The 12,950-nt window shown below is 36.6% G+C and overlaps 1 protein-coding gene across 9 annotated transcripts in view; it reads right to left on the reverse strand.

The window, feature by feature from the left end:
- Window positions 1-12,950, reverse strand: part of CSNK1G1 (casein kinase 1 gamma 1) — a 164,403-nt gene that overhangs the window by 110,766 nt on the left and 40,687 nt on the right. For 2 of the 9 annotated variants that reach the window (XM_057722805.1, XM_057722806.1), the window contains one exon: window positions 3,533-3,581. The exons of the other annotated variants lie outside the window; for them this stretch is intronic. The gene's annotated coding sequence lies outside the window, so the exon portion shown is untranslated. The remainder of the gene's footprint in view (window positions 1-3,532; window positions 3,582-12,950) is intronic. 9 annotated transcript variants of the gene reach the window in all.

Here is a 12,950-nt window from a genome sequence, read left to right on the forward strand (position 1 = left end):
ATGCTCCTCTTTAGCTTTTACTTTAAGTGTCTCTTTCTCTGGAAAAGTTTTCTTTTGACTTAATTTTGTGTTTTAGGCCCCTCTTATATACTCTTTCAGCATCCCCAAGTAGCCCTAACCACAGTGCACTGTAACTGCTTGTTCACTCATGTATTAGCTCTGTGAAGGTAGGAACTGTCCCATTCACCATTTTATTCATAGGGCTTGGCATAGTAGGTTCTCAAATATTTAATGAATAAAGGAATATATAAATGAATAAATGAGTTCTCAATCTTGGTTTTCAACCAAGAAACAGATTTAACAGGTTGATCTAAAAGATCATAATTCCTGCCATCATTCTGAAGAGAAAGAAAAACATAATCATCCCAAGTACCATGACAACTATATCCTATCTTAATTATATGCAATGTGTTATTGTAGAAAAGGCACAGGTCATCAGAAAAGTATGACCCAAATTTTTACCCATCTTAGATGGCATAAGACAGCATCAGAAAATAAAAACTAATCATCAAGACACTGGTTTGTTTTAAATTCGATTCTAAGTATTCTCATCTGGGAGCTTCTCTGGCATCATCACTATTTAGTTCCTATGTATTTTTCTAAGCCATGCAAAAACAGCCTATTTAACATAGATACACAGTAGTAAAAGACCAAAGCTAGAAATCTGCAGTTATATTCTCAGTCTTGACACCAATTTACTTCCCTCCATTTCATTCACCTTCTCCTACGGAAAAAAAAAGGGGGGGGACATACCTGAAACTTATCATCTTTTACTGGAGAAAAAAAAAGATTTAAATTGTTTTTAAAGAAAAAAGGAAAGAAGAGGGAAGGGAAGGGAAAGGAAGGAAAGTAAAAGAAAGGAAAGAGAAGGGAAAGGGAAGGGAAGGAAAGAAAAGAATATATAGGGGATTTACAATTTCCAGTTCCACATGAAGGAGCTTAGAAGTCACCACTCTAACAGGTAAAAAAATGAAGGAACTGAAAAATCAACAGCTCTTGGATCCAAATCCAAGACAGGAGAACACAGGGCAAACCACTGATGCCAAGATTGGAGACAGACAGGTGAAAATAGGGAGTCACAGCTTATTGGAGTAGAAACTCAGAACACATGACAGGAACCAGCGCCAGGGTAGGAAAACCTGAACTGTAAACTGCTGAATTTCTGGAGGCTCAGTGTGGACATCTGTAAGAGTTAAAGGTTCCAGGGGACCCTGTCACAGGAAGGACCCCACACTTTTGTAAGATTTGCCTCCAAGAGCTTAACCAGGTTCCCACAGCAAATATTAGAGAAAAAAAAAATCTCCTTGAGCTTCCAGCCAGGGGAGGGGAAAACGAACCATTTTGAAATACTCCAGAGGACACTGTTTTTAAGGAGACCTCTGCAGAAAATAATCACAGCCTAACCTGCTGGGGTATTTGTCAGAACCTAACTGAACTGGAAGAAGGGAACTACTCAACTCCAGCCCCCTCTAGCCTCCACATGGTAGAAGAGAAATACCCAACTCCAAACCACTCTAGCCAACCTGTCCCACCCAAGCAGGGAGGAAAAAAACTGAGACACGCTTGTGAAGCTCACTGTCCAGAGGAATAGGCTCACTAAAAGACTGACATCTAATCACAGGACTACAGAATGTTTCCCCTCCCCTTACACCTTACCACTTTATTACTAAAGGCCTATTACTATGGCAGTTCCTTTTACCAGGTCCATCATGTCTGGCTATCAAGAAAAAATTACAAGGCATACTAAAAGGCAAAAAACACAATTTGAAGAGACAGAGCAAGTATCAGAACCAGACATGGCAAGAATGATGGAATTATCAGAGCAGGAATTTAAAACAACTATTATTAATAAGCTAAGGGCTCTAACGTCCTTCAGAAGTTGAATGGATAAATAAGTGGTGGTACATCAAGACAATGAAATATTATTCAACACTAAAAAGAAATGAGCTATCAAGCCACAAAAAGACATAGAAGAAACTTAAATGTGTATTAGTAAATGAAAGAAGCTAATCTGAAAATGCTACATACTGTATGATTTCAACTATATGACATTCTGGAAAAGGCAAAACTATGGAGACAGTAAAAAAGATCAGTGGTTACCAGGGGAAGGGTGGGGGATGAACAGGTGGAGCACAGACGATTTTTAAGGCAATGAAACTACTCTGTATGATACTATAACGGTGGATACACGTCATTATACGTGTGTCCCCATCCACATAATGTACAACACCAAAAAAATCCCCTTGTGCTTCCAGCAGGGGAAGAGAAAAATAAACTATTTTGAAATACTCCAGATGCTTAAACTATAGACTTTGGATAATTATGATGTGTCACTGTAGGGTCATCAATTGTAACAACGGTATCACTCTGATGGAGGATACTGATAATGGAGGAGGCTATGCGTCTGTGGAGGCAGGGGACATATGGTGAATCTCTGTACCTTCCTCTTAATTTTGCCATGAAACTAAAACTGCTAGAAAAAAATGAAGTCTTTAAAAAAAAAAAGGTGGCGGGGGGCGGGGGGAAATTCCCTGGTTGTCCAGTGGTTAGGGCTTGGTGCTTTCACTGCCAGGAACCAGGTTTGATCCCTGGTTAGGGAACTAAGATCCCGCAAGCCCTGTAGCTCAGCCAAAAAAAAAAAAAAAAAAAAGATATACAGATAATGTGTTTTAAAATATCATTCCTAATAAAAGAACCTTAAGGAATCACAGCAATTACTGAAGGAGTCTGCACAATTCCCAGTGGTCAAAAAGGAAAAGTACAAGCACATATATTTATTCAAAGTAGAGTTCTTAATTGAACCAAATATTTAGTGAGTGTCTCCTATGTTGCCTAAAACTACGACGGTCACTGAGGATATAACAGTGAACTCAACATATATATAGTTCTTGTGCTCACAGAAGCTTTCAGTCTACAGCAAGCATGACAATCACATGAATAAAAGAACTACAAATTTGGGCCATGTTACAAAGAAAACAAAGACCTGCTGAAGATAATGGGAAGTCGAAAGGGAGAGATTTAGAAAGAGGGTTATTAAGGCCTTTAGTAGACACTACATTTAACTAGTGTCCTCAAGGATGAGAAGCAGCCAAGCATGTCAAGAGCTGGGAACGGAGCCTCCAGAAAAACAAAAGGCCTGAAGAGAAAGGTTCTTGGTAAGAGAAGAGCAGCAAGGCAGGGGATTACAGGTGAAAAGGTAGCAGGAGTTCATTATTCAAGATTTTACAGGTAGTGACACTGCAATGGGAAGTCATTTAAGCATTTAAAATAGGGGAGTGACATTTATATTTAAAGGGACTTCGGTTTATAAAAGACATTTACATTTTTAAAATGACTGACTCTGGCTGCTGTGTGACCTGTTCAATGAAGTTAACCTGGACTTAGTTATTCCTTGCCATAGACAAGGAAACTGAAGCTCACAGAGTTCACAGTCACTGACTGCGTCACACACTCAAATCCAGCCACATGTCCAAAGCCTGAGCTCTCACGCATCTGCCACCCTTACCAAAGGACCCTGCACTCACTTACTCACCCATTCAGCCCCACTGAGTCAAAAGTGCACTGGCCTCACAATTGTCCTCCTGAAACAATAAAAAACAAAGGTGTATGGTGCTTTCTAAGTATGTCCACAATTTTTTTGCTAGAGAGCAAACTCTTCCTCCCTTGAATGACTTAAAATTTCTTTTATTTCCCACACTGACGTCCTTCATCACTTAATACTATATTTATGCCCCCTTTTTGTGGCAAAATTTCTCCATGGGATTTTTTTTTTTTTTTACAGCTTTATTGACAAGAATTCCCTGGTGGCCCAGTTGTTCAGGACTCGGCACTTTCACTGCCATGGCCCAGGTTCAATCCCTGGTTGGGAAAAAATTAAAAAGTAAATAAATAGGACTTCCCTGGTGGCACAGTGGTTAAGAATCCACCTGCCAATGCAGGGAACATGGGTTGGAGCCCTGGTCTGGGAAGATCCCACATGCTGCAGAGCAACTAAGCCCATGGGCCACAACTACTGAGCCCATGTGCCGCACCTACGGAAGCCCACATGCCTAGACCTCGTGCTCCACAACAAAAGAAGCCACCACACTGAGAGGCCCGCGCACCACAACGAAGAGTAGTCCCTGCTCACCACAACCAGAGAAAGCCCACACATAGCAATGAAGACCCAACACAGCCAAAAAATAAATAATAAACAGCTTCATTGAGATGTAACTCACATGCTATAAAATTCATCTATTTAAAGCATATCTCTGTTTTAAAAATAATTTTTGAGCTGAGAAATATCAAAATGGGTCTATCGTTAGCCTACAATTAGTACAATTGATTTTTCTTGAGTTTGTCTGCCTCCTAAATACTTACCAGTTTCTCTGACTGGCTCATTTGTTTCACTACCTGACAGGGATGGACAGGGAGCTAGGGCTTAAGCAACTGCTTTACAGCTGAGGAAAAGATCACATAAGACTACTTCTCCGGCTTTGGCCCTCACCTCTAAATCTTGTGCATGTCAATTTGGTGGAGACTTCATGCAGAATTAAATCGTGATATTAAAAGCTTTCATCAGAGAGGAGGGGGAAAATGTATTTATATAAATATTTTTACAAATAATATGAATAAATTATATACAGTTTCTTTATGACTTTGCTGTTGTGGCCTCAAGACACAATGAACCATGTACCTAATTTTCTTCTTCCTGTGACATTTTAGTAAGGGTTTTCAAACGTTATGTTGTTCTGACAATAGTGTATGATCCTCTTGGAAAGGATAACTTCAGCTGAATTTCTTTCAAACTGATCCAAAATTTATTGTTCCTGAAAGACAGTCCTTAAAATCTGTGGCATTAAATTAGGTCTGTTATCTGTTTTCATCACCCTGATGAAGTTTTCTTCATAATTTTTGCTTTAGTATTATTTTTTCATTATCGCTAATTCACTATACTCTATGGGGACGGGGGGGTGGTTAAAGTTGAGGGTTAATGGGTATAAACCTATATTTATAGTATCTCCCTTCCTGGAAAACTATTTACTTTGAACAAGTGTTCAAATGTACTATGAAGCTGGATAAAATCTGGTTTTATCCAGATAGTCACCCATTAGACTTTGAGTTTACTGACTTCTTGCTACTCCATAAAATTTGTCACATTCAATTTTCTTGTCAAATTATATACACCTTTCGAGTATTACTGAAATATATCTACTCTCAAGGGATAAAAATCTGATATCCCTGAGAATATTTAAAACAAATATACCACCATTTTTTCCCAAAAATAAAAGTTTTGAGTAGCACTTTTAGAATTGGCCTCTTGTGGTGATTACTTGAAGAAAGCAATACTTGTTTAAATTTTAAACTACTGTAAGTTTTTTTCAAAGTTAGCTTAATTTATCATGCTTATCTCCTTGTATTTATGTTATAGGCATATATAAAATGTAATACCTTTCCCCTGAATAAATAAAAATCATAAAAGGAAAATACTGCTTGTCTAAAGACTTAAAAAAAAAACCAAACACAATAAAACTGTAAGCCCTGGCCTAAGCAGACCAGGGCGTTTTATGAATCTCCAGATAATTCCACTGAAACAGGCACAAAACAAAGTCATTGATGCAGATATAGCAATGCTGAGAAGGACTGGATATCTAACGTAAAGAGTGATGACTACTGCAAAGGCATATGGTGGTTAAGTGAATAGTGGGCGTCCCATCGAAAGCACAGCTACCTCTTAGCTCCTGTTGAGTCTTGCCATAGAAGAATACAGGTCCAATGCTGCCAGCTCTGGTTTTTCACGAGTTGCTAAATACTGAAATTACACTAAAATATTCCATTTTTTATATACTGAAAATCAATTTTTTAAAAATTTAAATGTCTGAGACACCAGTTTGCAGCCTCTGGTATAAAGCTGTTAAAATGAAATACAGCTTTTAAAGCCTTCAGCATAAATAATACAAGTTGCCAAAAACCAGGAGGGGAACTCACAAAACAAGAAAAAAGTACCATTTTAACTAAAAAGTACCTTGTTCATTCCAGCAACAAAAACAAGGCTGAATATGAAAAGTGAGAGTCTGAAATAATGATAATGCTTACAACAGAGAAGTTCAGAATAGCACAGCATCCTTAACTAGACAAATTTAATTCATTTCTGTTTCTTATACAAGGGAAAATTCCCACTTCTCAATTTCAGGTCTAAATGAGAACAATTTAATATATTATTCTAAGGAAACAAGCAGCATTCAACATAAAAAGTTATTCCACATTAGATAATGCAAACATTTATACGCCGCCCAGATGGGTTTATAAAGGGAAAAGTCTATGACCCATCAAACAAAAGCACCACAAGTCCACTACCTGATGACAAACGTAGCCACCTCTGAAAATGAGCAAGGTCAAGGCCACGGACGCTGCAAATTTCATTCCAAAGCATCTAGTCAAAGACTCGACACTAATATTGGTAAAGTTTTTTCATTATAAAATGATCATATCATTAAACATCCCTTGGGCAAGAAAAACAGCCAATAAGATGGGGAAGAAGGAGGGGGAGTTGGTGTTGTAATGATTCTATATGTAAAGCCTGAATTCTCTTCCTGTATTTCTTCTAACTTATCAATATGCTAGACAAGGCAGTAACAGTCTCACAGGAGTGCCCGCTAGGCTCTAAGTAGATCTCATGTAACATTTCATTGTATTTTTATTCCATTTTCTCACCTTAATTACCCTAAGTAGTAAACACTTTTCACCTTCTGAAATCCTTATTCTGGAACATTTTCCTCCTCTTGTGGATGGAGCACAAAGGCTTATAACATGAATGTTGTCATATTTCAGATTTCTCTTTCTTAGTTTTATGCATGAACTAGCCACAAAGAAATCTGTTTTTGTTTCTGTTTTCTCCCAAAGGTGCAAACAGCTAAGCCTTTTTCATCTCAGTCACATACTATACTCTCATGTGATACATGAAGTTTTTAAACTCAGTTACTCTCAAGTTTAAGATAGGGTTCTACTCTAATCATAACAATATAAAATGTATTACACTTTTATCTTCTTGCTTTTCTCATGAATGAATCTTCACTGCTCCACTGCATTTATTGGTAAACTGAAGTCCTTTGAAGGACTGCTGCTGAAAATCTGCAACACTCTTTCCCCACAGATTTTATTATTCTCTGCATACACTTCATAGAACATAACGAAAAACAAAAAAGTTCACATCTGTCACACTGTAGAATGGCGACAAGTATAACACCTAAATTTACTGGGCCCTTATGTGCCAGACACTTAAGTGCTTTAAATATATATATATTAACTCATTAAATTCTTCCACAACCTATGAGATAGTAATGTTTTCTACTATCATCCTTATTTCACAGATGAGGAAACCAAGTAAGGTGTCTAAGATCACAAAACTAGAAGGCAGTGGAGCCAGGATATCTGACAGCCTGACTCAAGAGCCCATGACCACTGTGCTTTTCATAAACACTATACTGATTTACAAACCTATATGAAGAGGTGTAAATGGTTGCCCTAAGACAGCACGCTCCTGTAGGCTGAGATTATAACTGAACCCCATCCAATTTCTTCAATGGTTCTTTAGATTCATTGCTAACTGGCAACAAATGCGGCTTATCCCAAGAAAATTAACTCTTTTAGGAAATATGAGTACGTTTTCATGTATAAATACATGGGATTTTTGTCAAGAAGATGCTGCTGAATTAATGTGTAAGGTAAATTTTATTTTTATACAGTCTGGTACTCTGTAATGTCTTAGGTAGGGTACCTTTTGAACACATAAAAGTATGTGAACCGTAAGAACTTGATTAATACAAAATTTAATACAAAACCCCTTTGGGCCTTTCAATCTCTGTGATATCTGGAACAGTGGACACTGTTTTTCCTATAATCATTCTCTACAGCTAAGCTGTAATAAAATTAAAGTATTTATTTTAAGGATAATGTAACAACATAAACTCAAGTGGTCTTCAATAATATTTTACCTTCACTGGGATATGGATCTAGTTACATTATATTACTCAGAAGCAGCACAGCAGGCTTCTATTTGAATTCTACAACTGTATGTGATTAGCCTTAAGCTTCATCTTTCATTATTTTCAGTAAGGGAAGATAACTGAATTCCATTAACTGGAGGAGGTCAAACTGGGGAGCTCAAGCCTAAAAGACAATTCACATATCCTGACAGCTATTAGCATTACATTATTCTCACATTACCATGGGTTACCTGAGACCAAGAAAAACTCTACAGTACTAGAACCACAGAAGATTATCTAACCATTTCTAAGAAAAATTAATTAAAATTGGGGAGCACTAGATTCACAACTACTCTAAATAAAGGTTTCTAAAGCTCCATAATCATAACTACCTTTAACTACCGTAACTTTAGGGTTTAGTTCACAGCTCTGAATTTCTTACAGTAATAAGAGCATCTTCTGACTGCCTACTGAATACTATGTACTATACAAAACACGTCACCTGGGTTATCTTATTTAACAACTATCCTATGGCACAGGTATTATTATTCTCCGTTTACACATGGGAGAAATAAAGTTTAGAGATGTTAACTAATTTGCCTAACACTACTACAGCTAAGAGATGGTGAAGAGAAAGACCTAAATAGACATTTTTCCAAAGAAGACATACAGATGGCCAACAGGCACATGAAAAGATGTTCAATATCACTAATTATTAGAGAAATGCAAATCAAAACTACAATGAAGTATTATCTATACCAGTCAGAATGGCCATCATCAAAAAGTCTACAAATAATATGGGAATTCCCTGGTGATCCAGTGGCTGGGGCTCCTCACTTTCACTGCCAAGGGCCCAAGTTTGATCCCTGGTTGGGGAACTAGAATCCCACAAGATGTGGGCTGTGGCAAAGGAAAAGCCTATAAATAATAAGTGTTGGAGAGGGTATGGAGAAAAGGGAACCCTCCTGCACTGCTGGTGGGAATGTAAATTGGTGCCACCACTATGGAGAACAGTATGGAAGTTCCTTAAAAAGCTAAAAATAGTTACCATAAGACAAAATCTCTAATTTGAAAAGATACATGCACCCCACTGTTAGAGCAGCACTATTTACAATAGTCAAGACATGGGAGCAACCTAAATGTCCATCAATAGATGAATGGATAAAGAAGATGTGATAGGGACTTCCCTGGTGGCACAGTGGTTAAGAATCCGCCTACCAGTGCAGGGTACACGGGTTCAAGCCCTGGTCTGGGAAGATCCCACATGCCACAGAGCAACTAAGCCCGAGCACCACAACTACTAAGCCTGTGCTCTACAGCCCGCAAGCCACAACTATTGAGCCCACATGCCACAACTACTGAAGCCCATGCACTTAGAGCTCGTGCACCGCAACAAGAGAAGCCACCAAAAGAAAAGCCTGCGCACTGCAAACGAAGAGCAGCCCCCGCTCTCTGCAACTAGAGAAAGCCTGCATGCAGCAACAAAGACCCAACGCAGCCAATAAATAAATAAATTTATAAAAAAGTAACACAACATTGTAAATCAACTACACTTCTACTTTAAAAAAAAAAGAAAAGAAAAAAGAAAAAAAAGGAAATGGCAGAGAGAGAACTCAAACTCCAATGTGCCTGATTCCAAAGCTCTCACCCACACCATGTCATATCTCATCATATCACATCACACCTCACCTCATTCACATGAATGAAAGCATCTGCACCTTGATTTTCACTTAGTTTTACTGTTTTAAGATACAGATTGCAAAAGGCAAGTATTTTTAATGTCATAAAAAAAGATTATATTTCTATGCTTAATTCTGAAAACTTTTGGAAAAATTATCAACTGATAAACTTTCTGACTTACACATATTAAAATCAGTTCTTCTGATAAACATAACTTATACTAATTTACCAAACTTTTAAATCTTAATAGCTATTATAGGACCAGGAAATTCATCTTTATTTTCAGAGATTATACACTCAGCTTAAACATGAGCTAAAGATACCTGGGAAGAAGAAATAAAGAAATCCTAGCATGTACATCTCAGGAATAAAACACAAGGAGTACTGTTTTCTAAGAGCATCTCATTCAAGGAGCTGGAAAGAGGCACTTTTAACTTAAAACTAAGGCAATGATATCAACAAGGGCTGAACTACTGAAATCTTTTATCTACTATAACAGATGACAGCATTACACTTACCAAAAAGCTCATTCCTACAATTATCTGGTTTTCTGTAACTTAAGGTAAACCTCGCGATCACCATATTATTTCCCTCTGTGGTTTCCCTAATGATACTTCCAGAAGTGTTAATACAGAGATTCAGATTGACTTATTTTACAAGAACTGCTTTGTTAAGACAATCTACAAAGAAAACAAACATTTGTTTCAAACATTTCTACCTACTATTTTAGAACACACCCTGTATGAGAAGGGTAAGCCAGCAGATGCTAACAGAAAAAATATCTTTTCAGTATCTGGTGAAAGGATTTTCTTTTGCTATTACACTAAAACTTTTTTCAAGCCAAGTTATGCTAAAAAACAAAAACAATAATTTTCAGTGAGCAGATTAGCTTTTCTTCTCTATTTAAGAAACAGAAATACAAAAACTGTCATAATGAAGCCAGTACTGAAGAGCCACAAACACCTCTCATTGGCATAGTCACAAGGGTCCTGAACCCTCATTTTTCTTACAACTATTTATTTTTTTTAAATAAGGGCTCTGATAACTGCAGTTTGGTAACACAGGAACAATCAGCATAAGAGACTACAGAACACCAACAGGCAGCCTTGACAGTCCCAAATAATTATCAGATTGAGTTCTTTCCATTGACTGCCTCATCCCCATCTACCCTCCAAAGAGCTAGTATGTTTCCTCCATAAATATTTACTCTGTGGTTGAATTTTTAAGCTTTAAAGTAACTTTTCATCTAATTATTACTTTATAAAAAACACCCTAAAACAAGCTAAGTAGTAAAGGGTCCCTCCAGTATTTACAGGGGAAATGAGAATTTCAACCTTTTCAGTTGATCAAGGGAATGTTACATTGTCACACAAACTACATTCTGATTTGTTTTTCCAGTGTAGAGAGCCAACTGACTCCTGCTGTTTCCTGTCTTGTTTTACTTATTTCAAAATCTTAAGGATAGGGACAAAATAAAACCTACTTAAAACCTGCCTGTAAACTCCTTTAATGGAGGAGCAAATCTTTCTTGTTTGTCATTGTATTTACAGTGCCAACACTGAGCTGAACACACAGTAGTTGCTCAATAAATTTATGATGCATGAATGAATATTATCCTTAGTTTGTACATTCATCTGTTGCTACCCCAATTAATTGTGGCTATTTTTTACCTGTTTACTAAACTAGACTGTGGAACTTTATGGAACCTGGAACTGCTGTCTTAAGTACCTGTAGTGTCAAGCACTGTGCCAAAACAGAGTAGAGTGAATAAATGTTTAACTGAATTGACTGTTTACGATTAACTGAAATTTACTTAATAAGTACCCTCAATTTACTAGATCCTATCATTCCATTTCACTATTCTAATTACAAAGAAATTATAAAACAAAAAACACAATTTACACAAAATCCATAAACAACACTCTCCATACTTCCTTTTTTTCCTTCCTTTCTTCCTTATTTAAGGCCAGGAAGTCTACTGAAATCAGTATAAATGCAACCTGCACTCAATACTTACCTGAGTATGCTTCTTATGGAGAGTAAAAGATTTATAATAGCCACAGGTTCTATTATCGTAGAAGGAACCCATTCTGTTCCCTACAATATTAAGGATATCAGTTGTGTATTTTTAAATGATCAAGAAAAAAATTACAATCATAATACAAGTCTAGTTACCCTAATATACTATAAGCCTCTTAAGAGCAAAAACCCATTTCTTCTCAATCATGCCCCATAGTACCTTAAGCATATCAAACATTCAAAATAAAACAAGTTTTTAAAAGTTTAGAACTTCTTCATAGTCTTCAATTAAATAGAAGTTAATCCTGCTGCCTAAATCCAGGTATTTTAGGCGTTCTCTGTTCCAATCGATTGAAAACTTTTACTAATCCGTGTTATAAGAGTTTTAAAGGAAATGTTATAAGAAATTATAAAAGCTTCAGAATTTATACAACCTAGCTATTCAAACAGCTAAAACAATAAATCAATCATTGGTTTAATTCCCTCCACTTAACAACTTCTCCCATCATAAGACACATCATCCCTCTATCATAGGAAATCAAAGGGAAAATTAGTTAGATAATTAATTTCCCAAGGGGAAACAGTGGGAAACAAAGTTTCAGGGAAACACTGAATTTGTGATCTATGATGCTCTCAGAAGACATGTAAGAGTCTTACAAAAATACTTTTTCTGACTGATGAATAATTAATTACAATAATTATGTCCCTCACTCAATTACTACCACATTAAATCAAGAACAATGCTTACATGTCACTAATAGTAACTTAAAACTTCTTGTTATACACAAAGTTTAAAATAGGTGAAATCATTATTAATTATTATTCATATAAATACTGCTTCATCTTCTCCTACACTCCTTGAGGCAAGAGCTAATAATTTGAAGTTCTTCCTTTATAAAATCTCTATGTTTATAGAAAATTATATTTTGAATTGGATTTATCCAGGTTCTAAGAAAGAGTGGTCCAGTTCTCCTTATAGTCAGTGTCAAGGAGCATGCAGAAGCTATTGGGATATGCACTGCAGTCTGTACTTATAACGAAAGAGTAAGACAGTCTGTACTTCAACAAAAAGATCTTTACAACTGTGATGGGAATGATCACACTTCCCTCATTTAATACTGTATCTTGAACTAAACAACCATAAATATTTTCAATAGTTTAGAAGATATCAGACAAAAGATGAGACTAAAAACAAATTTTCTTTTCAGGTTTAGTTGAGGAAAGAATTCAGAATGGCTAGTAAGTAGAATAGATACTGCAGAAACCAAATGACCAAGACTATCTCCT

The sequence above is a fragment of the Hippopotamus amphibius genome, chromosome 2 (genome assembly GCF_030028045.1).
Source record: "Hippopotamus amphibius kiboko isolate mHipAmp2 chromosome 2, mHipAmp2.hap2, whole genome shotgun sequence".
Taxonomy (NCBI): Eukaryota; Metazoa; Chordata; class Mammalia; order Artiodactyla; family Hippopotamidae; genus Hippopotamus; species Hippopotamus amphibius.